This window comes from Petaurus breviceps, unplaced genomic scaffold, assembly GCF_028583685.1.
Source record: "Petaurus breviceps papuanus isolate PSGF00001 unplaced genomic scaffold, PetGlider_PUasm1.0 90881, whole genome shotgun sequence".
NCBI classification, from domain to species: Eukaryota; Metazoa; Chordata; class Mammalia; order Diprotodontia; family Petauridae; genus Petaurus; species Petaurus breviceps.
Window position 1 is genome coordinate 16,272,922 of NW_027187369.1, and position 22,584 is coordinate 16,295,505.

The 22,584-nt window shown below is 39.3% G+C and overlaps 1 protein-coding gene and 1 pseudogene across 1 annotated transcript in view; one reads left to right on the top strand and one right to left on the bottom strand.

Moving 5' to 3' along the window:
- LOC138150581 (estrogen receptor beta-like) overlaps window positions 1-22,584 on the top strand; it is a 140,683-nt gene that overhangs the window by 106,201 nt on the left and 11,898 nt on the right. The gene's annotated exons all lie outside the window — the stretch shown is intronic.
- LOC138150713 (L-lactate dehydrogenase A chain pseudogene) lies at window positions 15,964-17,068 on the bottom strand (annotated as a pseudogene).

Consider the following 22,584-nt stretch of genomic DNA (forward strand, 5'->3'; position numbering starts at 1 on the left):
TTATCTTTTTTGTCCCCAAAATAGGAGTGTAAAGTTGGATTGCTCAGCATGCTTTGCTTCCTTTGCCTGCTCATTTTGCTACTCAATTACTTGACTTTTGGGCTTTTGCCACAGTAGGACTCTGCTACTAGACAGGGCAGCTTTATCCCAAATGCTGGGGTTTTCTCAGCTGCTTAAGGCATTAGTTGGATGCCCTGTCTGAAGCCTCCACATCCTCTAGCAAGCTGGTCACACACCCCAGGACCTCTACCCTAGACCACAATCCAGATCCAAGCAGGTTAAAGCAAGAACGATTACCCTTCAGACTGGTCGCTTGGTCTCCCTTCATTCTGCAGGCCAGGAGCTGAAGCTGCCATGTGGCTGAGGCTCAACCACCGCTGCAGCTCAGCCTCTTCTTGCCCAGGGGGCAAATGCCAACTGCACTCCCAAACTACTGGGTCCCAAAGTCCGCACTGCACTGACCTCTCACTTTGTCCTTAGCATCTATGTGTTTGTAATTCTGGAAACTGCCACAGCTGGTGGTGATCTGAAGTCCCTCCAGCTGGCAGCTGGTTAGGCCCACCCTGATGCTAAAACCTTGGGCTCACCAAAGGAGCTAGGGTCAGTTCCCAGTGCACTTTCCTGTCCACTTCCTGCCAGCCTGCCAGGCTGTCCTCAGCAGGAGGTTAGTGGGAGGTTAGTTAGTGTCATTTTGTGGGTTCTGTAGTTCCAAAGTTTCTTTAGAGTCACCCTTTACATGAATTGGAGGAGGTGGGAGCTGGAGCCCTGCAGAAGTCCTATTTCTACTGCACCATCTTGACTACACCCCCGACTTTTCAGCTTTTTGCCTCAGTAGAACTCTGCTTCCAGAGAGGAGATCTTTGTCCCAAATTGTTGGAGTTTTCACAGATGCCAGAGCTATTAGTTGGGTGCCCTCTAAGAAGCCTCCACTGGCTCTGGCCCACTGGTCATGCACCCCAGGACCTCCACCCTAGACAGTGATCCAGATACAAGCAGGTTAAAGCAAAAGTGATTACCCCTCAGACTGGTTGCTTGGTCCCCCTACGATCTGCAGGCCAGGAGCTCTGAAGCAGCCACATGGTGGTGGCTGCCACACCTCAGATGCTCCTCCCTTGGGGGACAGAGGCCAGACTGCACTCCCAGACCCTCCGTTCCCACAAAGTCCATTGACCTCTCACTTTTTCATTGGCATTTATGGGTTGTTAATTCTGGAAACCGCTACAGCTGCTGGTGATCCACTCTCCTGAAGTCCCTCCAGCCAGGACTGGTCATAGCTGTCCTGAGGCCAAAACCCCAGACACAGGTGGGGCTTCATTCAGCTCCCAGTGCACTGTGATGGTCCCTTCCTGTCAGCCTGCCAAGCTGTCTTCAGCAGGAAGTTTGTTTCTCTCTGTCACTTTGTGGGTTCTGTAGCCCTAAAGTTTGTTTAGAGTCACTTTTTATAGGTACTCGAGGTGGTTATGGAGGGGGCATACAGAGTTTTCCTGCTTCTACACCGCCATCTTGGCTCCAACACCTGCCTTCCGTCTTCTTGGGTGACTACATCCCCATCCTGTTGCTCCTACTTCTGTTCTCTGAGACCGAGCAGTAGTTAAATCCGTCTTCCACCTGACAAAATGGACTCCCACCTAGACTCTTTCTTTCTCAGTTCTTTCTGTTGTGTTTGAGAACTTGGGATCAAATCCCATCTTTGCTCCTTGCCAACTTTTTGACTAAGGTCAATACTCTGTCCCTCCCTTCTCTACTCCCACCACCACCTCTCTTGATTCGAATGAAAATATTTGTTATATCTCCAGCCATGAGATAACATTTGTAAAGTGCTTACTTAGTATAGTGCCTCGAACTTATTAGGTATTATATAAATACTTATTCTCCCCTCCATCCCCCTCATCTCTATTCCAACAGCACCTCCTACAGTGTTCTGCTTAAGGTGGGGATTTGCTGAATGTTATTGATTTGAAATTCTCAACAATTCAAAGCAAACAAAGGTAAAGCTAATAAAGAGGAGTTGTAGTTTCTTGCCCCTGCTCTCCCTCAGTTTCCCTTGGCAGAAGTTCAAGAGGTAAGAGTCCAGGTAGGAGTTCATTATAATTCTAAACAAAATCAATTTCATACACCAAGGACAGGAAAATGTGTGCTGCTGATTTGTTTGACTACCATTGTTCTTCTTTAACCAGGATTTTTTTCCTCGTTTCATAAACATTAATCACTTTTCTGTAAAGTGTTTTCTCAACTCTTACTGTGTGTGAACATGCCTGACATTTATCCTTTTATTTCTGCTAGGCTTTGTGGAGCTCAGCCTGTACAACCAAGTGAGGATTTTATAAAGCTGCTGGATGGAAGTGTTAATGGTGGGCCTGATGTGGAGATCAATTGATCATCCTGGCAAACTCATCTTTGCGCCATACCTTGTTCTGGACAGGTGAGAAAATCAGAAATTGTCTCTTCTGACTTGGATCCGTCTATAGCACTTAGTGAAAGGGAAGCTGGCTACTAGTCCTGCAATTAAACCCATACACCTGAAAGTGCAATTAGATGATGCTAATGTCATAAGCTCCTTCACTGGGTCAAGAACTCTAGACTTAGAGAACATTGTCACAAGTTTCCAAAAACCAAATGAATCTTTTTTTAAAAAAATCATTAGATGATTATTAGATTACACGATAATATAATGGCCAAATTTTCCAAAGTTTGACCAGTGGTGCATTAAACATAAAAGTAAATTATATTTGGTGAAATATATGGTTGAGGGGTGGCTAGGTGGCTCAGAATAGGGCACCAGCCCTGGAGTCAGGAGGACCTGAGTTCAAATCTGGGCTCAGACACTTAATACTTACTAGCCATGTTACCTTGGGCAAGTCACTTAACCCCAATTGCCCTGCCTTCCCCCTCCAAAAAGCAAAAAGGACAAGAAAAGAAATATATCGTTGATCAACTGTTTAGGTCTATTCAATTTGTTTTTCTGTATTAAACATTGTGTTCAGCCTTTACTTCCCATATATGTCACTGCTTATTTTTTCCAACTGCTACTCAATTACCATAAATTGGTTGAGTTTGGAGGTGGTAGGGGGGAGTAGAAAGGCCTGCGTTGCCTGGTTATTCAGGCATTGTTTGGGAAAATTGCTATTGTTGTTGTTAATAATACTAATGATAAACATTCAGAGACTGATTTGTGTGCCAGGAAATGCAATTACCTGAATATTCAATGTATAACTCAAGCAATATTTTGGGGAAATTATTGTTATTTTTGTTATTGTTAAGAATAATAATTATAAATATACAGAGATAAAAATGCAGTATTTGGCTGGTTTAAAGAATCATAGAATTTTAGAGCTGAAAGGTATCCTTTGAAATCACCTAATACAAATTCCTTATTTTATAGATTATGAAACTGAGAACCACAGAGGTTAAGTGACTTGTTCAGTGTCATGTTACTTCTTAATACTGGGTGATAGAGTGGTGTACTAGAAGTCACTGCTACTAAACACAGGACACAAACTTTTTTAAAATTCAATTTTTACCTTATTTTCACAAAGATCTACATTCTCTCCTCCGCCCCCTGTCAGAAAGCAAAAAACAAAAACAAAAACAAAACACCTCTATGACAAACATGCATAGCAAAGCAAATTCCCACATTTGCCATGTCCAAAAAAAGTCTCAATTTGTATTCAGTATCCATCATCTCTCTATGATAATGGGGGAAACATGATTTGTCATGAGTCCTCTGTAATCACAGTTGGTTATTGTGTTGACAGGAATCAGGAGATGTAGATCTGATTCCTGTGCTGTTCACATACTAGCTATGGGACCCTAAGCAAATCACTTAATCTTTCTGTGCCTCAGTTTCCCCATCAGCAAAATGGAGATAATAATATTTCCACTACACACCTCATAGAGTTATTATGAGGAAAGTCCTTCTTTCACAAATGTAAAGAAGTACATGAAAATGAGTTTAGAGTAGTAATAGTAGAGCCTAGAATAGGGCTTAAGTCTTCTGGCTCCCAGTACATTGATCTTACCACAATACCACTCTGTGTTTAGTAAATTGGTGTTCAATGAGCACCTTTACTACATAGACTCTAAATATATGAATTACCCCTATAGACAAGAAGGAAAAATAATCCTGATTGAATCTCTTGGAAACAGAATTTCCAACCACCCTGCCCATGTTGAATAATGGAATCCTGGTATATGTAAGGCATCTGTGGCCTGATTAGCATAGAGCTAAATATAAATGACATCATTTAATATAGCTAGATTCCCAAACTCCATACTTTCAGTTCAATCAAATCCTCAATCACACAGATTGAAATTTCACTGATTCACCCATAAATGTTTTATTTTTAATGACTAGTATTTCCATCTATGAAGTATGTTGCTACTTCATAGTTAGAGTGTATATAAACAGATTTGTACAAAGAATGTGTTCTATGTATAAGTAACATTTGGAATGATGTCAGTGGCTGCTCGCAGTTTTTAGCACCACCATTAGAGCTCTGTACAAACTTTATAAAGTAAAAGGGTTATCCTCTCCACCTAGATACCCAAGGCTTGCACTCTGCCCCCCAGCTGTCCAAAATCTCCCAGACAGACATTCTGATTAAGTCTTCCCTCCTCTTCCCTGCCATGCTCAGGACTGTAATCATCATGGGGCATTGGAGGCATTGGTACATTTGAGGGGTACCCAGGTCCTAAATGAAAGTTCCCTTTCATCCTTTTCTTTTTTCAAAAAAAAAATTTATTCTTTATTAATTTGTTTGATTACTTTTAGATTACAAGATTCAGTTCCACAATTCCTTGAGTCTCTCCCACTCCTTCCACTCTCCCCTCCCCCATGGTGGCATACAATCAAGTATACTATCTGCAAATACTTTTACATTAGACATTAGTCAGGTTATAAAGAAGGATCGTATCAGATGGAATGAAGAATGGGAAAGAGGAAACACAACCAAACAAGAAAAAGAAAAAGAGCAGGTAGTTTGCTTCAGTCTATATTCACACTCAGCTCTTTCTAGTTCTTTCTCTGGATGTAGACATCTCTCTCCATCGTGAGTCTTTTGGGGTTTACTTATAACCCTGCATTGCTGAGAAGAATCCAGTCTGTCAAAGTTAGTCATCACATATACGTATGTTGTGTCTGTAATTGTGTATAAATTTCTCCTGGTTCTGCTCTTCTCACTTAGCATCAGTTCATATAAGCCTCTCCAGGTAAATATGAAGTCCATCTGCTCCTTGTTTCTTATAGTACAATAGGATTCCATTACATGCATATACCACAACTTGTTTAGCCATTCCCCAAATGATGAGCACCCCCTTAATTTCCAATTCTTTGCCACCACAAAAAAAGCTGCTATAAATATTTTGGTACAAATGGGTCTTCCTCCCACTTGTATGATTTCTTTGGGATACAACCCTAGAAGTGGTATTGCTGGGTCAAAGGGTATGAAATTATTTATAGCCCTTTGGACATAATTCCAGATTGCTTTCCAGAATGGTTGGATCAGTTCACAACTCCACCAGCAATGCATCAGTGTTCCAATTTGTCCACATCCTCTCCATCATTTGTCATTTTCCTGTTTTGTCATCTTAGCCAATCTGACTGGGGAGATGTTTTACCTTAGAGTTGTTTTGATTTGCATTTCTCTAATCAATAGTGATTCAGAGCATTTTTTCATATGCTTATAGATATCTTTAATTTCTTCTTCTGAAAACTGCCTTTTCATATTCTTTGACCATTTATCAATTGGGGAATGACTTGTATCCTTATAGATTTGACTCAATTCTCTGTATATTTTAGAAATGAGGCCTTTATCAGAGACACTGGTTGTAAAAATTCTTTCCCAATTTTCCACTTTCCTCCTAATCTTCATTACATTGGCTTTGTTTGTACAGAAGCTTTTTGTTTTTAAAGCAATTGGGGTTAAGTAACTTGCTCAAGGTTACACGGCCAATTATTTCTGGGTGTGGTGCTAAGTATCTGATCCTGGATTAGATCCCAGGTCATCCCAACTCTGGGGCCAGTGCTCTTACTCGCTGAGCCACCTGGCCGCCCCTAAGCAATTGGGGTTAAGTAACTTGCTCAAGGTTACATGGCCAGGTATTTCTGGGTGGGTGCTAAGTGTCTGAGCCTGGATTCGATCCCAGGTTATCCCCACTCTGGGGCCGGTGCTCTTACTCGCTGTGCTACCTGGCCACCCCTGTACAGAAGCTTTTCAATTTAATGTAATCAAAATTATCCATTTTGCATTTTATAATGCTCTCTAATTCTTGTTTGGTCATAAAGTCTTACCCTCTCCACAAATCTGACAGGTAAACTATTCCTTGCTTTCCCAGATTGCTTACAATATCAGCCTTTATACCTAGATCATGCACCCATTTAGAATTGATTTTGGTATATGGTGTTAGATAATGGTTTATGCCGAGTTTCTGACGTACTATATTCCAGTTTTCCAGCAGGTTTTGTCAAGTAGTGAGTTCTTATCCCAAAAACTGGAGACTTTGCATTCATCAAACAGATTACTATAGTCATTGACTGATGAGTCTCATGTACCCAATCTTTTCCATTGATCTACTACTCTATTCCCCAGGCAGTATCAAGTAGTTTTGATGCCTGTTGCTTTGTAATAAAGATTAAAATCTGGTATAGTTAGTCCACCTTCCCTAGCATTTCTTTTCATTAACTCCCTTGATATTCTGGACCTTTTGTTCTTCCAAATGAATTTTGCTACTATTTTTTCTAGCTCTATAAAGTAGTTTTTGGTAAATTAATTGGTATGGCATGAAATATGTAATTTAATTTATGTAAAATTGTCATTTTTATTATATTAGCTCAACCCAGCCACAAGCAGTTGATGTTTCTGCAATTAGTTAGATCTAACTTTATTTGTGTGAAAAGTGTTTTGTAGTTGTGTTCATATAGGTCCTGGGTTTGTTTTGGCAGGCAGATTCCCAAATATTTTATAATGTCTATGGTAACTTTAAATGGGATTTCTCTTTCTATCTCTTGCTGTTGAATTTCATTAGAAATATACAGGAATGCTGAGGATTTATGTGAGTTTATTTATAGCCTGCAATTTTGCCAAATTTATTTATTGTCTCAAGTAGTTTTTTACTTGATTCTCTAGGATTCTCTAAGTATATCATCATATCATCTGCAAAGAGTGATAGCTTTGTCTCTTCTTTGGCTAATTTGATTCCTTTGATTACTTTTTCTTCTCTAATTGTTACTGCTAACATTTCTAGTACCAGATTGAATAGGAGGAGTGATTGTGGACACCCTTGTTTAACCCCTGATCTTATTGGAAATGCTTCTAGCTTATCCCCTTTACATATAATACTTGCTGATGGCTTTAAATAGATGCTACCTATTATTTTAAGGAAGGCCCCATTTATTCCTATACTTTCTAGTGTTTTTAATAGGAATGGATGTTGTATTTTGTCAAAAGCCTTTTCTGCATCTATTGAGATAATCATGTGTTTTCTTTTCATCCTTTTCAATGTCCCCTTCAGAAGCCTGTTAATACATTACCTTATAACATAGTATCATGTGATGTGACCCTTTTCTCTATTGTATCTATGTCAAAGGAAGCTTGAATTCCACCACTCTTTTAGCATAGGTTCAACATTGGAATAAAGGGAAATACTTTGGGGGCGGCCAGGTGGCGTAGTGAGTAAGAGAGCCGGCCCCAGCTTTGGGAGACCCGGGATTGGTTCTGGCCTCAGATACTTGGCTCCCACACAAAAAAATAACTGGCTGTGTAACTTGAGCAGTTACTTAACCCCAATTGCTTTAAAAAAAAAAGAAAGGAAGGAATGAAATAGCCATAAATCATTTCATTCCATTGTATAGCCTGAACTAAGAATGGTAGCATTTGGAATGAGGTACCTGTAGGTTAGGGCTGCTAGGGGGTGAACCAGAATCAGAAGACTGTCAGTTCAAATCCAACCTCAGACACTTACTAGCTGTGTGACCCTGGGCAAATCACTTACCCCTGTTTTCCTCAGTTTCCTTATTTGTAAAATGAGCTAGAAAAGGAGATAGCAAACCATTTTTGTATCTTTCCCAAGAAGAACTCCAAATGAAGTTAAGAAAAGTTGGACACAACTAAAATGACTCAGGAACAATTCTCAAGTCATCGAACAGTTAACAAAAAGGAGGTTTGCTTTGCCTTAATACAGCAAAGACAGAGTGGCACTTAGCATTGTTGGACTCTGGATACTCTCCTCCTTTTCTCTTTATGGAAACATCTGGTTGTCAGGAGAGATATAGGGGAAGACAAAGTGACTTGAGTGGTTGTAATGCGAATGTAAATTTTAAAGATCTTCCCTGCCCCTAGGCTAACGTGCACCTGGAGCCTGGGGTGGGAGGCTTGTTTTTCAGTAGATACTTTTTGATTGGCCAGTGGGTCAATAAGGTTGTTACATTCTCTGAGCCAGGAGAAGGCTATATAAGCCCTGATGTGTAGCTTTGTTTTGGGACTCACTTTGAGAAGTGTTCTGTGGTTTGATCTGAATTCTGGGAAGCCGTTGTTGAGAGTCCCCCGGCTTTGAAAAACCCAGAATGTGGAAACCCAGATGTTGACTGGGTATGGATGTAATGGTTGGACAGTTTGGAAATCTGTCTACTTGATGTTTCTGTCTTGATAATTATGCCTGTATACTTTGAGGTTCAGGGTGCTGACCTTTTCTCCTGAACAAGGTAAACGATATATGTCTGACTGATTAAAGTAAGCTTGTTAACCCATTTTGAGTTGCTTTCCTTTAACAAAGCAGATCCAAGAACCTGTGGTAGCTGCAAACCCTGAGGACGCTTGGGGTGCTTGCTGCTACAGTGGTCTTCAGAAATCTACTAAATCAGGAGGACTGGCTGCATTAGAGTGGAACTTTTTATACTCATAGGGGACCCAGAAGTCAGGTCAAGGAAACACAGGTCCTGGGGACTGCTTTACCTCTTCTTAGAGACCCTTGTCTCAGGAAAGAAAGAGGAGGATGAATCTAACCCATATTGTGGGAAAAGGCTTGTAGATACTACTCCTGCTACAACCTGGGCTCGGAGAAGGAAAGGTCCTAGGCAAAAGTGCAACAGAATTAGTTGTCTTGTCCCTGTGGCCTCTACCTTCCTTCAGCCAGGTAAACCAGGTAAAGAATCTGTTTCCCCCACCACAGTGAGCCACCATAACAAGTTATAATCATAAGACAAGCTAACCCAGGAGTGGGGAAATAACAGCTTCAAAAAGTCATTATACCACAAGTGTGGTATAATGATGATAGCATTTTAGTTGGAGTCAGAATACTCAAGTTTGAGTTCTCAGTATGCCATTTATTTAGTTGTGTGATACTGGATAACTTGATTTACCTCTCTGGGACTCATTTTTCTCATCTGCATAACATGGCTGCTGTTGTTCAGTTGTGTCTGACTCTTCTTGACTGGGGTTTTCTTGGCAAAGATTCTGGAGTAGTTCCATTTCCTTCTCCAACTCATTTTACAGATGAGGAAACTGAGGCCAATAGGGTAAGTGACTTGCCCAGGATCATACAACTAGTAAGTATCTAAGGACAGATTTTAATTCATGAAGAGGAGTCTTCCCTATGCCAGGCCCAGCACTCTACTGCACCACCTAGCCGCATAATGTGGGAGCAGGACCAAACAATGACTAAGGACCCTTCCTGTTTCTGGTTTTTAAATTGATATTACTTTTTTCTTTTTTCCCCCAAATCTATCTTCCTATCTCATGCCGTCTAGAATTACAGGAACTACCAACCAGCCTGTTCCTACTTTGATCTGATCTGCTATATTTCCCACCTAGTCCCATTTGAACCCCCTTCCCTATATTAATGTCAAACATAGTGCGGGCACTTGATCAACATAATTCACTGAAACTCAGAACTCTCGAGTTCAAGAGATCTACCAGCCTTCATCTCTCCAGTAGTGCCTGGCAAAATCTATATTACTTTTGCTAAATATTTAGAAACTGCAAAATATTCGAATACCCTTGAAAGGCATTGGGTTCTAATGAAAAGAATCACTTAGAATCAAAAGATTTTGGTTTAAATCCCACACTAGACATTTATGACTCGTGATTCTGGGCAAGTCTCAATTTCCTCCATTGAAATGTGAGGGTAGGGGAGAGAATTAAACTATATCATCTTGAAGGCCCCTTTCAATGCTAAGTTTCTGATTGTGTGAATGTAGGGAGAGAATTCCGCTACCTTTCATGACTACTAAGAATTGTGTATGCATTCAGACAATACCTTGTGTCATATCTGGTATGTGCTTTTTGATGAATTTCTAACAGTTGCATTATTATCTTTGGAAACTGACCTTTAAACCTACATCCATATTTAGTACATCCGTTCTATCTCATGTTATAGAGGAAGTGCATTCTTGTAAATGTGTATCTAAAATCCATTTTTTTTTAAAGGAAGGGAGTTTATTTTTCGAAAGAAGAAAATTGGAAATTGTTTGGCAAAGTGAATAGACATCCACTCTATGTTTTGTAAATTCTGATTTTCAAATCAGGTTTCCTTAACATAGGAGTTCACCTGTTGAGGTAATGACCAGCTTGCTTCAGAGTATTAAGAATTGAAGCAACTCAGGGTGGCCAGGTGGCGCAGTGAGTAACAGTGCTGGTCCCACCGTCAGGAGACCCGGGATCGGTTCTGGCCTCAGATACGTGGCACCCACACAAAATAACTGGCTGTGTAACCTTGAGCAACTTATCCCCAATTGCTTTACAAAAAAAAAAAAGAATTGAAGCAACTTATAACGTTCTGCTTTTATGCTTGCTGAGGGGAAAGAAGAAAGAAAGATTGAATCTGCTGAAGGATGGACAGACAGGCCAGTTTTCTTAGCTCATTTCTGGCAAAGTACTTTGTCCTGTTAGGAAAAAGAGTAGCCATGTATGTATATGAAAGTCTACAAGGAGAGCACAGTGTCTCATTATCTACTTAATTACATCTAGAACTCTTTTTATTACACTCTGGGATGCTTGCACACCCACAATGCAATTTTTTTTTAGTCAAATGATTTATTAACTTCTGGTTTACATTATTTCTGCAAGGTTTTGAGTTACAAATTTTCTCCCCACTTTTCCCCTACCCACCACCCCAAAATAGCAATCCCACTGGATATCCCCTCCTTCAATCTCCTCTCTCCCATATCTTCTCCAATACCCCATCCGACTTTCCAGTAGGGCACGGTGGATCTCTATGCCCCAGTGCCTGTGTATCTTATTTCCCAGTTACATGTAAAATAATATTAATAATAGTATACATATATATTTTTTAAACAGTTGATTTTAAAACTTTGAATTCCAGATTCATTCCCCTTCTCCCTTGTCACTCACCCTTGCTGGAAAGATAAGTAATTCAGTATAGGTTGTACATGTGTAGCTATGCAAAATATTTGCATAGTAGCTATATTGTGGAAGACTGACTATATTTCCCTCCCTCCTACCCAATCTCCCACTTGTTCTATTCTCTACTTTGATATTATCCCTTTTCAAAAGTGGGTGCTTCCAACTTCCCTCCCCACCAACCTGCCCTCCCTTCCATCATTCCCCCTCTCATCCCCTTCCCTCCTACTCTTCTGTAGCGTGAGATACCCTATTTAGTGTGTATGTCATTCCCTCCCTAAGACAAATTCAATGAGAATGAGGTTGACCCATTCCCTTTTGCTTTCCTGTCCTTCCCCTCCATTGTAACCATTTTCCCTTGCCTCTTCTATATGAGATAGTTTACTCCATTCTGTCTGTCCCCATCTCCTCTCATTATATTCCTCTCCCACCTCTTAATCTCACCTTTTAAGTATCATCCCTTCCTATTAAATTGGTCCTGTGCCCTCTATGTATACCTGGACACATATATACACACACTCACATATGTATTCATACACCTATATACCCTCCTATATAGACAAATATATGTATATATATATACACATTTTATTTCCCTTCAACTATTCTCATATTGAGAAAAGTTTCAGGGGCGGCCAGGTAGCACAGTGAGTAAGAGCACTGGCCCCAGTGTTGGGATGACCTGGGGATCAAATCCAGGCTCATATACTTAGTACCACACCCAGAAATAACTGGCCATGTAACCTTGAGCAAGTTACTTAACCCCGATTGCTTTAAAAAAAAAAGTTTCATCAGTTACAATTATCATTTTTTCACATAGGAATGTAAATAGTTCAACTTTGATAAATTCCTTATGATTTCTTTTCCTTATTTAGCTTTTCATGCTTCTCCTGCTTCTTGTATCTGAATGTCAAATTTTCTATTCAACTCTGGTTTTTGCATCAAGAATGCTTAAAAGTCCTCTATTTCACTGAATAACCGTATTTTCCCCTGAAACATGATACTCAGTTTTTCTGGGTAGGTGATTCTTAGTTTCAATCCCAGCTCCTTTGACCTCCGGAATATCATATTCCAAACCCTTCAGTCTCTCAGTGTAGAAGATGCCAGATCCTGTGTTATCCTGATTGTGTTTCCACAATATTCAAATTGTTTCTTCCTGGCTGCTTGTAATATTTTCTCCTTGATCTGAGAATTCCAGAACCTGACTATGATATTCCTAGGAGTTTTCTTCTTGGGATCTTTTTCAGGAGGTGATCAGTGGATTCTTTCAACCTCTATTTTGCCCTCCGGTTGTAAAACATCAGGGCAATTTTCCTTGAGAATTTCTTGAAGGATGATTTCTAGGTTCTTTTTTTGATCATTGCTTTCAGGAAGTCAAATAATTTTTAAATTATTTCTCCTGGATCTGTTTTCCAGGTCAGTTGTTTTCCCCATGAGATATTTCACATTGCCTTCTATTTTTTCATTTGTTTGGATATGTTTAATAGTATCTTGATTTCTCATAAAGTCACTAGCTTCCATTTGCTCCAATCTAATTCTGAAGGAATGATTCTGTTCTGTGAACTTTTGAGATTCTTTTTTCCATCTGGCAAATTTGGCTTTTTAAGGCATTCTTCTCCACATTGCCTTTTTGAGCCTCTTTTGCCATTTTAGGTAGTCTATTTTTTAAGGTGTTATTTTCCACAGTCAGGTTGTTGACTCTCACTTCATAATTTTCTTGCATCGTTCTCATTTCTCTTCTCAATTTTTCCTCCATTTCTCTTATTTGGTTTTCAAACTCCTTCTTAACGTCCTCTATAGCCTGTAACCAGCTCATATTTTTCTTGGAAGCTTTTGGTGCAGGAGTTCTGACTTCACTGTCTTCTTCCTATTCCATGCTTTGATCTTTTTTTCCCCAATATAGGAATGTAAAGTTGGATTGCTTAGCGTGCTTTGTTTCCTTTGCCTGCTCATGTTGCCGCTCGATTACATGAATTTTGGGGCTTTTTGCCACAGTAGGACTCTGCTACCAGACAGGTGGGCCTGCCAGGCTGTCTTCAGTGGGAGGTTAGCTTCTCTGTGTCATTTTGTCTGTTCTTTAACTCCAAAGTTCCTTCAGAGTCACCTTTTACATGAATTGGGGGAGGTGGAAGCCAGAGCCTTGAGGAAGTTCTGTTTCTACTCTGCCATTTTGACTCTGCCAAAAATGAAATTTTTTGACTGTATAACCTTGGACACCTCACTTAGAATTGTCCATTTAGAACTCTAAGGGACCCCAAAAGTCATCTAATTCAATACACTTGTTTTACATCCAATGAAAGTAAGGATCAGGAAAGTCAAATGACTTGCCCAAGATTACATAAGCAGTAAATAATAGAACCAAAATTTGAACCTAGGTCATTTAATAAATACAGTTAAGAATGTCTGTTTGTTTTAATATCCATTCAATCATCAACTGTGTTTTGCAACAGAATAGTGCAATATCTAGGCATTTGGGGCTACAGAAGGTTTGGGCCTAGAGTCAGGAAGACCTGAGTTCAAATCCAGCCACAGATTGCTATGTGACTCAGAGCAAGTCACTTAACCTCTGTCTGCCTCAATTTTCTCAAGTGTAAATAGGGGTAACAGTAGCATATACCTTGCAGGGTTGTTATGAATATTTATGAGAGAGATGTAAAAATGCTTAGTGCCATGCCTAGAACATAGTAGGAACTATATAAATGCTTATTCTCTTCCCTCTTTCTTACATATCTATTCAGGTAAGTGAACATTTATAGTGAGACTACCTAGTGAATACCAAGTGTGCATTTGCAATAGTAGTTTTCTGGTATCTTTCCTCTAAGATACCCAGGGAACATTATTGTCAATTATTTAATTTGTGCTCATTATACTCTTATGTGGTATCAGATCTGTGTGGGAGGAATAAAAATAGTTGTGTGCATGGGGGGGGGTGGAGAAAAAAGAGCTACAAAGCCCTTATAATATATAATCTTGGTCAAGCAAAACATATTCCCACATTGGTCACATCCAAAAATATTTCTCATTCTGTGTTTGATTGGAATAATTGTGTTGATCAATTGTGTTAATAATGTTGAAATCATTATGCCTCTCAGAGCTCTGAATCTTTCCAAATTGTTTGTCTCTATCATATTAGTGTTATATTATGAATTGCTCTCCTGGTTCTACTCACTTCACTCGGCTTATACCTTCTCAATGAAGACAAAAAAAGAAAAGAAAATGACAAATGTTGGAAGGGCTGAAAGAAAATAGGGATATTATTGAGGTAGCTGTGAATTGGTCCTGCCATTCTTGAAAGCAGTATGCCCCAAAGTGTGCATATCCTTTCATCCATAGGCCTATGCCTGAAAGAGATCAAAGAAGGAGGAAATGCATTCTCAAGTTTTAAAGAGAAAACAATTCCAAAATGGGGAGAGGGAAAATTTGATTAGTTGCAGGTCCTGAGTACCTATAGAAGTTTCCAAAGAGATTTTATTTGTAGGTGCAAAATAGTGCACTTTCAAACAAAGACATTTCTTTCAGTATTTGCTCATCAGTATTTTGTTCCATGGAGATGTTGCCATTATCAGCTAACAACTATCCTATACCTTGGGATTAGTCTTATTTAGCATATGATTATATGGCACATCTGCACAGAAGTGAACTCCCATTAGAGCATTGCTTTGACTGACATATTGGGTTCTAATCTTTAAGCATTCAAAGTATATTCTCTTTTTATCAGTTATTTGTTGTTTATTCAGTATTTAGGGTTGGTATGACACTTGAGGAATTGGGTGCATTGTTGTACATATGCAGATCTTTTTATATAATATGGAAATTTACAACTATTGATATGTGTGTGTTTGTGTGTGTGTGTGTAGACAAAAATCAGGTCCTCTGGAAATGTGATGCATGGGGCCATGCTGTAGAGCCCTAATGGAGGGGAGCACAAGGTAATCAATGCATCAATAAAGAATTACTACTTGGGGCGGCCAGGTAGCACAGCGAGTAAGAGCACTGGCTCCAGTGTTGAGAAGACCTGGAGATCGAATCCCGGGCTCAGACACTTAGCACCCACCCAGAAACACCTGGCTGTGTAACCTTGAGCAAGTTACTTAACCCCAATTGCTTAGGGGCGGCCAGGTGGCTCAGCGAGTAAGAGCACCGGCTCCAGTGTTGGGATGACCTGGATCAAATCCAGGTTCAGATAGTCAGCACCACACCCAGAAATAACTGGCCGTGTAACCTTCAGCAAGTTACTTAACCCCTATTGCTTTAAAAAAAAAAGAATTACTACTATGTGGGTCTTGTAGCCAGGAGTGTTGTCTTCTGGACCTATGGGAACTCGTAGCACCTACATGCAAGGCAGGTAGTTTATATACCTGTGGGGCACTGCCTGCTTGACACGAACTACTGAGACTATACAAGTCATATCCAGCATCATATGCAAACAACAACAGGGTTTAAACAAATAGTCACACTGTACTATTCCCAGTTTCTAACTTTAGGAAGAGATTAGAGTATGTTCACAGATTTTATATTTCTGGTATTCAATCACTAATCGAGGAAGTATTTGACCTACTTGAAAAGCACATCATACATAACTCCTTAACCACTGTCATGTTCTCTTGATGGCAGCACATTAAAAGGTTTTAAAATTGCAGCTCCTTCTGGATTTCCCAAAGAGTATCTGTACTCTTCTTTAAATGGCTCTCCTCCTCTAGAAGCAGATTTACTTTCACCACATATGAAATGCCATTCTGCCCCAAGATACATGGGACACTAAGGAAGACATCCTCATTAATGTCATATAGGCCCTTAATCATGGTGGAAATTGGATGTGCTCTCCTAAGATTATTCATAATGCTTTCTGCCAGATCTGCCACAGACAAGCCACTGGCCCAGGAAGTGTAGCCCTTCAGCTTGATCACTTCATAAGCACTTTCAACCACCTGTTTATGAACATCTTTCCAATTCTCTGAATCAGCATCATTTCCTATTTGAGGATTAACATTCTTCAGAGACACACTGGCAAGATTCACACCACTCCACAAAGGAACACTGGGGTCTCCATGTTCCCCAAGGACCCATCCATGACAACTTGAAGAATGGACACCAAGTCTTTCTCTCATTAGGTAACAGAAACGGGCAGAATCCAGATTGCAACCACTTCCAATAACACGGTTTTTAGGAAAGCCACTTAGCTTCCAGGCCACATATGTCAAAATATCCACTGGATTACAAACAATAAGCAGCTTGCAATTAGGGTTGTATTTAACAATATTGGGAATGATGAATTTAAAGATATTCATATTACGCTGGACCAAATTAAGACGACTGTCTCCCTCCTGTTGACGTGCCCCAGCCATAACAATGACCAGTTTTGAGTTTGAAGTTACACTGTAGTCTTTTCCAGAAACAATCTTTGGTGTTTTGAGGAAAAGGCTGCCATGTTGGAGATCCATCATCTCTCCCTTTAGTTTGTCTTTTATTACATCAACTAAGACAAGTTCATCAGCCAAATCCTTTGCTAAGATACTGATGGCACATGCCATGCCAACTGCACCAACCCCAACAACAGTGATCTTGTTTTGGGGAACCTGTTCCTCCTTTAGGACATTCAAAATCAGCTGATCCTTAATAGTAGATGACATTTTGGGGGATATCGAGGTTGCTGGTCAGGCTGTGAAAGTTGTGAGTTATACGTGAGACGGCTGCTCCCAGACTCATGCAAAATATATTCTCCTTGCTAGAAGTTCAGATGTCCTAATGCACTCCTAATTTCTTACTCACTATTCATTATCAATCTATAGTTGAGAATTAAATGGAACAAATTTTACTAATTTTCTTTTTCAAAGGTCCTTATCCCGACTGTTTTGTTTGTTTAACCTTATATTAAAAATGTATTATAGGGTCATTTTAGAGGTATTGTACATTATCACACCAATTTCTCACTTGTTTGTCAGAAATGTGTTGGTTTTGAAAGCCTCAAAATGAGTAAAAATATTCTAACCTTCCAACTCTTTAAAATGAAATACTTGGGTGTAAAGTCTGCTGAAAAGGAGATAATCTGACCTATGTTACACATATTCTGAATGCTGTGTTAGAATATGAGGTGATAAGATGCTCAGGATAAAAAATTACAGCAGGGCTTTGAAATAAATCCAGGAAAAGAGTTTCCAAAAGCATTGAGGAACAATGAGCACTGAACTGGGAGACATGAAGACTTGGATTCTAATTCCCATTTGATCACTTATTAGTTGTGTAACCTTGAGCAAATCAGTTCACCACCATGGTCTTTAATTGCCTTCACAATAAAATTAAGACATTAGACTAAGTTATCCTTTCCAGTACTATATGACTGTGTCTGACTATCCCGAACAACTTTGGGTATTCTGGAGAAAAAAATTACAATTCTTTTCAGACACACACCCCAGTCTTTTAGGGGGCTAAGGCAAAGACTGACTTCAAAGGAGCCCCACAACTCCTTATCTAGCCCCATATCCTTGCCAAGTTTTGTTGTGTGTTATTGTTCAGTCATTTCAGTTGTATCTGACTGTCTGTGACCCCATTTGGGGTTTTCTTGGCAAGGATACTGCAGTGGTTTGCCATTTCTTTCTCTAACTCATTTTACTGATGAAGAAACTGAGGCAAACAGGGTTAAGTGACTTGCCCAGGGTCATGCACTTAGTAAGTGGGAGGCTGGATTTGAATTCTGCAAGAGGAATCTTCCTGATTGCAGGCTCAGCACTATACCCACTGCACCACCTAGCTGACCCTTTATTGCACAGAAAGCAACTCCTAGGGAACTACTGAAAGATAACTTCAACTTTCTTTCTAGGACATGGAGTGGGAGAGTTGTCTTTGAATTACTGTGTTATAATGGGAAGAGTTAAAGTGAGGAGCAAAGTACATTTAAATCTTGTCGCTGACATATACTAGCTATGCAAGAACTGACCAGGTTATTTATTTTCTCAAAACCTCACTTACCTCATAGACATGTCAGAAAATATTTTTTTAAACCTTAAAGAGTTATATAAATGTGAAAAGTTGGAGTTAAGTACAACTTCCAAAAGATTAAAAGTCATCCAGAGAGAAGTTGGTTTGGTAGGTGTTAGGTTTGTATGAGGGGAAATTTTAATAGCCAAAGTAGTGGGATCTTATGCATAGTAACTTCAAGAAGGCCTAGTGCTGGTATGTAATAGCAAGCACCCCAGCATACCCAGGGTGGCTGCTAGCACAGGTTCTTTGATCTGCTTTTCTAAAGGAAAGCAACTCAAGAGGGGTTAACAATGTTACTTTAAGCAAACATATATAATTCACTTAGTTCAGGGGGAAAGTCAGTACCCTGAACTTCAGAAAATACAAACAAAAATTACAAGCAGATAAAAAATACAGACAGAGAAAATAACACAATTCAATAGACCAACAGACAGGACTTCTAGCTGTCTGACCATCACATACATACAGTGTTAGTTACAAGAGAGAGAAGCATCAACATTTGGATTTTCAAAGTCAGGGGGCTCAATGGCTGCCCAGAATCTCATCTGGCCAAATCACACAACTCTTTCCAAAATGATCCCCCAAAACTATACCTCACTTTAGAGGTATATATATAGTCTTCTCCAGGGTCAGAGAACATCACAATCCTCATGATCCACTGCCTCATTACAAAGTAACAAGGTTCCTGAAGAACAAGCCTAAAGAAGAAACTAAGCAAGTTTCTCCTGTGGTTTCTGCTCCACCCTTCAGCAAACTCCTCCCACCACAGGCTTCATGTGTCCATATTCAGCCTATTAGGGGGCAGAGAATATTTTTAAATTTTAAAATCAGAGAAGGTTCTCAAATTCACTTAGGCTTATTAAGGGACAGGGAAGATCTTCAAATTCCCTTACCACTGCATGGTATAACTGAGAGATTTTCTAGTTAATGTAGGGAATATTAGTTCCTGACTGAGGAAATCTTCAGAATGTGTCAGAAATCATCCCATGGGATAGGGCAAAAAACCCTGTATTCAGTTTGTCCATAGCTTTCCTTTTGGAGTTAGAAGAGAAAAGAAGACCTTTTTCATATCCTGGCTCCAAATTGAAAGCTCTTCCCATTAGCTTTTCAAAGCCTCCTGTATTAAAATTCCTTCCTGAAGGAAAGTTACAGAAATATCAATAGAAAATAAGGCTCTTTCCCCAGACACAACTGAGTAACTTCTGAGAGAGCTGAGACATTCTAAAAATTCCCTGGATCAAGCACCAATCTTAATGCTGCTTATAATTTCTGTGACCTTGGGCAAGTTGCTTTTTGCTCTAGATCTCAGTTTCCTCATCTCTCAAATGAGGAAATGTTATAGTAGATGGCCTGAAGGTCTCATCTAACCCTAAATCCAGTTGGATGTTAACAAGGATGAAAATAATGCAGAGAAATGATGTTGGTCTCAGAAAATCTTTCATTTATCAAGATAAACATGGCTTTGGCATGAAAAAATCTATTTATGTGATCTCTACTTGGCATTCAAAAGCTATGCTAGTGGGGAACTATCTCTAATAAACTGGAAATGCTTTTTGTATGAGCCTAATAGAATTCAGAGGGGTTCACTATAAAAAAAAAGGTCGCTACCAAATGATTTTGGCTACAGCAACTCATAAAGGTATCTAATGAAGTGTGGAGGGATTTTAATTTGCATTGGTAGAAGGCATTCTCCTATCAGTGAAATCACATATCTTCCGAAGGACCAAAAAATATTTTAGGAATTATCATAAAATTCTGTCTTTATTATACAATTACTTAAATCATGCAATTTGAGATATTTTTCTGGCAGAGTTGATAATTTTCCGAGCTCATAGTTTATGTTTCTAAATTAGGCCAACTCTTTGTATTCTATATTTGGTCCCTATTTTCCAAAATTGGCCTAGTTTAGAAATGCAGATGATATGAACATAGTTCCTCTTCACTGCTCTGGACTCTAATGCCCATACAGAGGTTCATGTAAAGACTAATTCTCAACTTTAACCTCACCAATAGCTTTTCTAACCAATTGAGATAATTAGGCCAGCTATATTTACAAGGATATATTTGCAAGATCATACTTGGCTTTTATATGAGTGCCTCAAAGCACAAATCAAAGGTAAAAACTGAGGTCTGCCATTTTAGATTTCAGTGTAACTGGAGAAATCACAGAAGGATGAAATCGGAAGGGAGAGTGTAAAGGGGGATATGACTATAATGGTGAGGGACCTTGAAGGGAAGGTCTGTGTCATTGATGTTGAACTTGAAAAAGAGGAGACTGGAGGGGGTGGGGAGAAAGGAGCATTTCCTGTAAAATTATCTCCAATTCATCCTGTATATGTGGTGCTTATACATAGATTTTTACACATTATCATCTCCATTAGACTGAAAGCTCCTTGAGGGTAGAATGGTTTTAGCCTTTCTTTGTATCCACAGGGCTTAGCACAATGTCTGGCACATAGTAGGTACTTGATAAATGTTTGTTGTTGACATGATAGGTGTTTTCATGTATTTGAGAAGGGCTGTCATGCAGGAAAGGTTAGATTTGTTCTATTTGGCCCTTGAGGGAACAGGAGTTACAATGAAGCAAATTTAGGTTTCTCATAAGGAAAAACTTCTTAACATTTAGAACTGTCCCCTAATGGAGCAGGTAGAATTGGAGAGGTAGAAGGTTCTTTCTCACTAGAAGTCTTCAGGCACTGTTTGGATTACTGCTTACTGGGTGTTCGTAGCTGGAATTTATTTTCAAGCACAGATAGGACTAGATGATTTGTGAAGGTCTTTCCCAACTCTGAGATTCTGTGATAGTCTTTTCTTCCACATGTGCACAAAACTCATTTAGTCCAATCTTCGAAATTTACAGGTGAAAAGTATCAAAGACCAGAAATGTGAAGCCACTTGCCTAATGTTACACTGCTATTAAATAGTGAAGCAAGGCTCAAATCCAAGTCTGAGAGCAGTGTGGCAGAATATATAGCATACTGAAATGGTAGAGAAAGATCTGGGTTCAAATCCTGCCTCAGATGATGACTACTACTACTACTACTACTACTGCTACTACTACTATCACCACCAGCAGTAGCAGCAACTAATATTTACATAGTACTTACTATGTACCAGGTATTTTATAAATTTAGATTTATTTTTTATTTATGGAATAAAACAAGTGTTTCTGTAACATAGTACAATAAAAAGATGATTGCATGTGAAACCTCAAGTTCACAAAGTACAAGTTGCTCTTCCTTTTAAATATACAACAATCTTCCAAATTTTCTTCCCCCCACTTCAAAAATGTCTACTATTGGACACAAATAGGTATATGCATAGATATACATACACATATATACATACATGTATATGTGTGTGTATAAAATTATTTTTATCCATACTTCTATGTATCAGTTCTTTCTCTGGATGTGAATGGCATCTTTCTTCATAGGTCCTTTATAGTTAATTTGGGTATGTTTTTTGCTTTTTTTTTGGAGGGGAGAAGGCAGGGCAATTGGGATTAAGTGACTTGTCCAAGGTCAGACTGCTAGTAAGTGTTAAGTGTCTGAGGTCAAATTTGAACTCAGATCCTCCTGACTCCAGCGTCTCTGTGCCATCTAGCTGCCCCTGATTAGGGTATTTACAAAAGTCAAAATGACTTAAGGCCTCTAGGGGCACTTTATAAAGCACTTTACAATTATCTCATTTGAGCCTCACAGTACTGTGAGATGAGTGTTATCATTATCCCAATTTTATAGATGGGGAAACTGAAGCAAACAGTTTAAATGACTTACCCAAAGTTACACAGCTAGTAAATTTATCTGAGGCTGGATCTGAACTCAGGTCTTCCTGAATTTAAGCCGAGGGTTACACCACCTTAACTTTAGATGAGTAACTTAAACTCTCTGACACTCAGTTTCATGCTCTACAAAATAGATGTGCAAATGCTTCTAATGCTCACAACGGGTTTGTGAGGAGGCTTAAATGAAAATATTGCAAATAAAGCATTTTACAATTTCTTAAACATAATCTTTTCTCATATGGGCTCTGCTACACCCTTCAGCAAACTCCTCCCACAACAGGCTTCATGTGTCCACATTCAGCCTTTTAGGGGGCAGAGAATATTTTTAAATCAGAGAAGGTACTCAAATTCACTTAGGCTTATTAAGGAACAGGGAATATCTTCAAATTCCCTTACCATTGCATGGTATAACCGAGAGATTTTCTAGTAATGTAGTGAATTTCTTAATTCTGCTTCCTGGGTGTT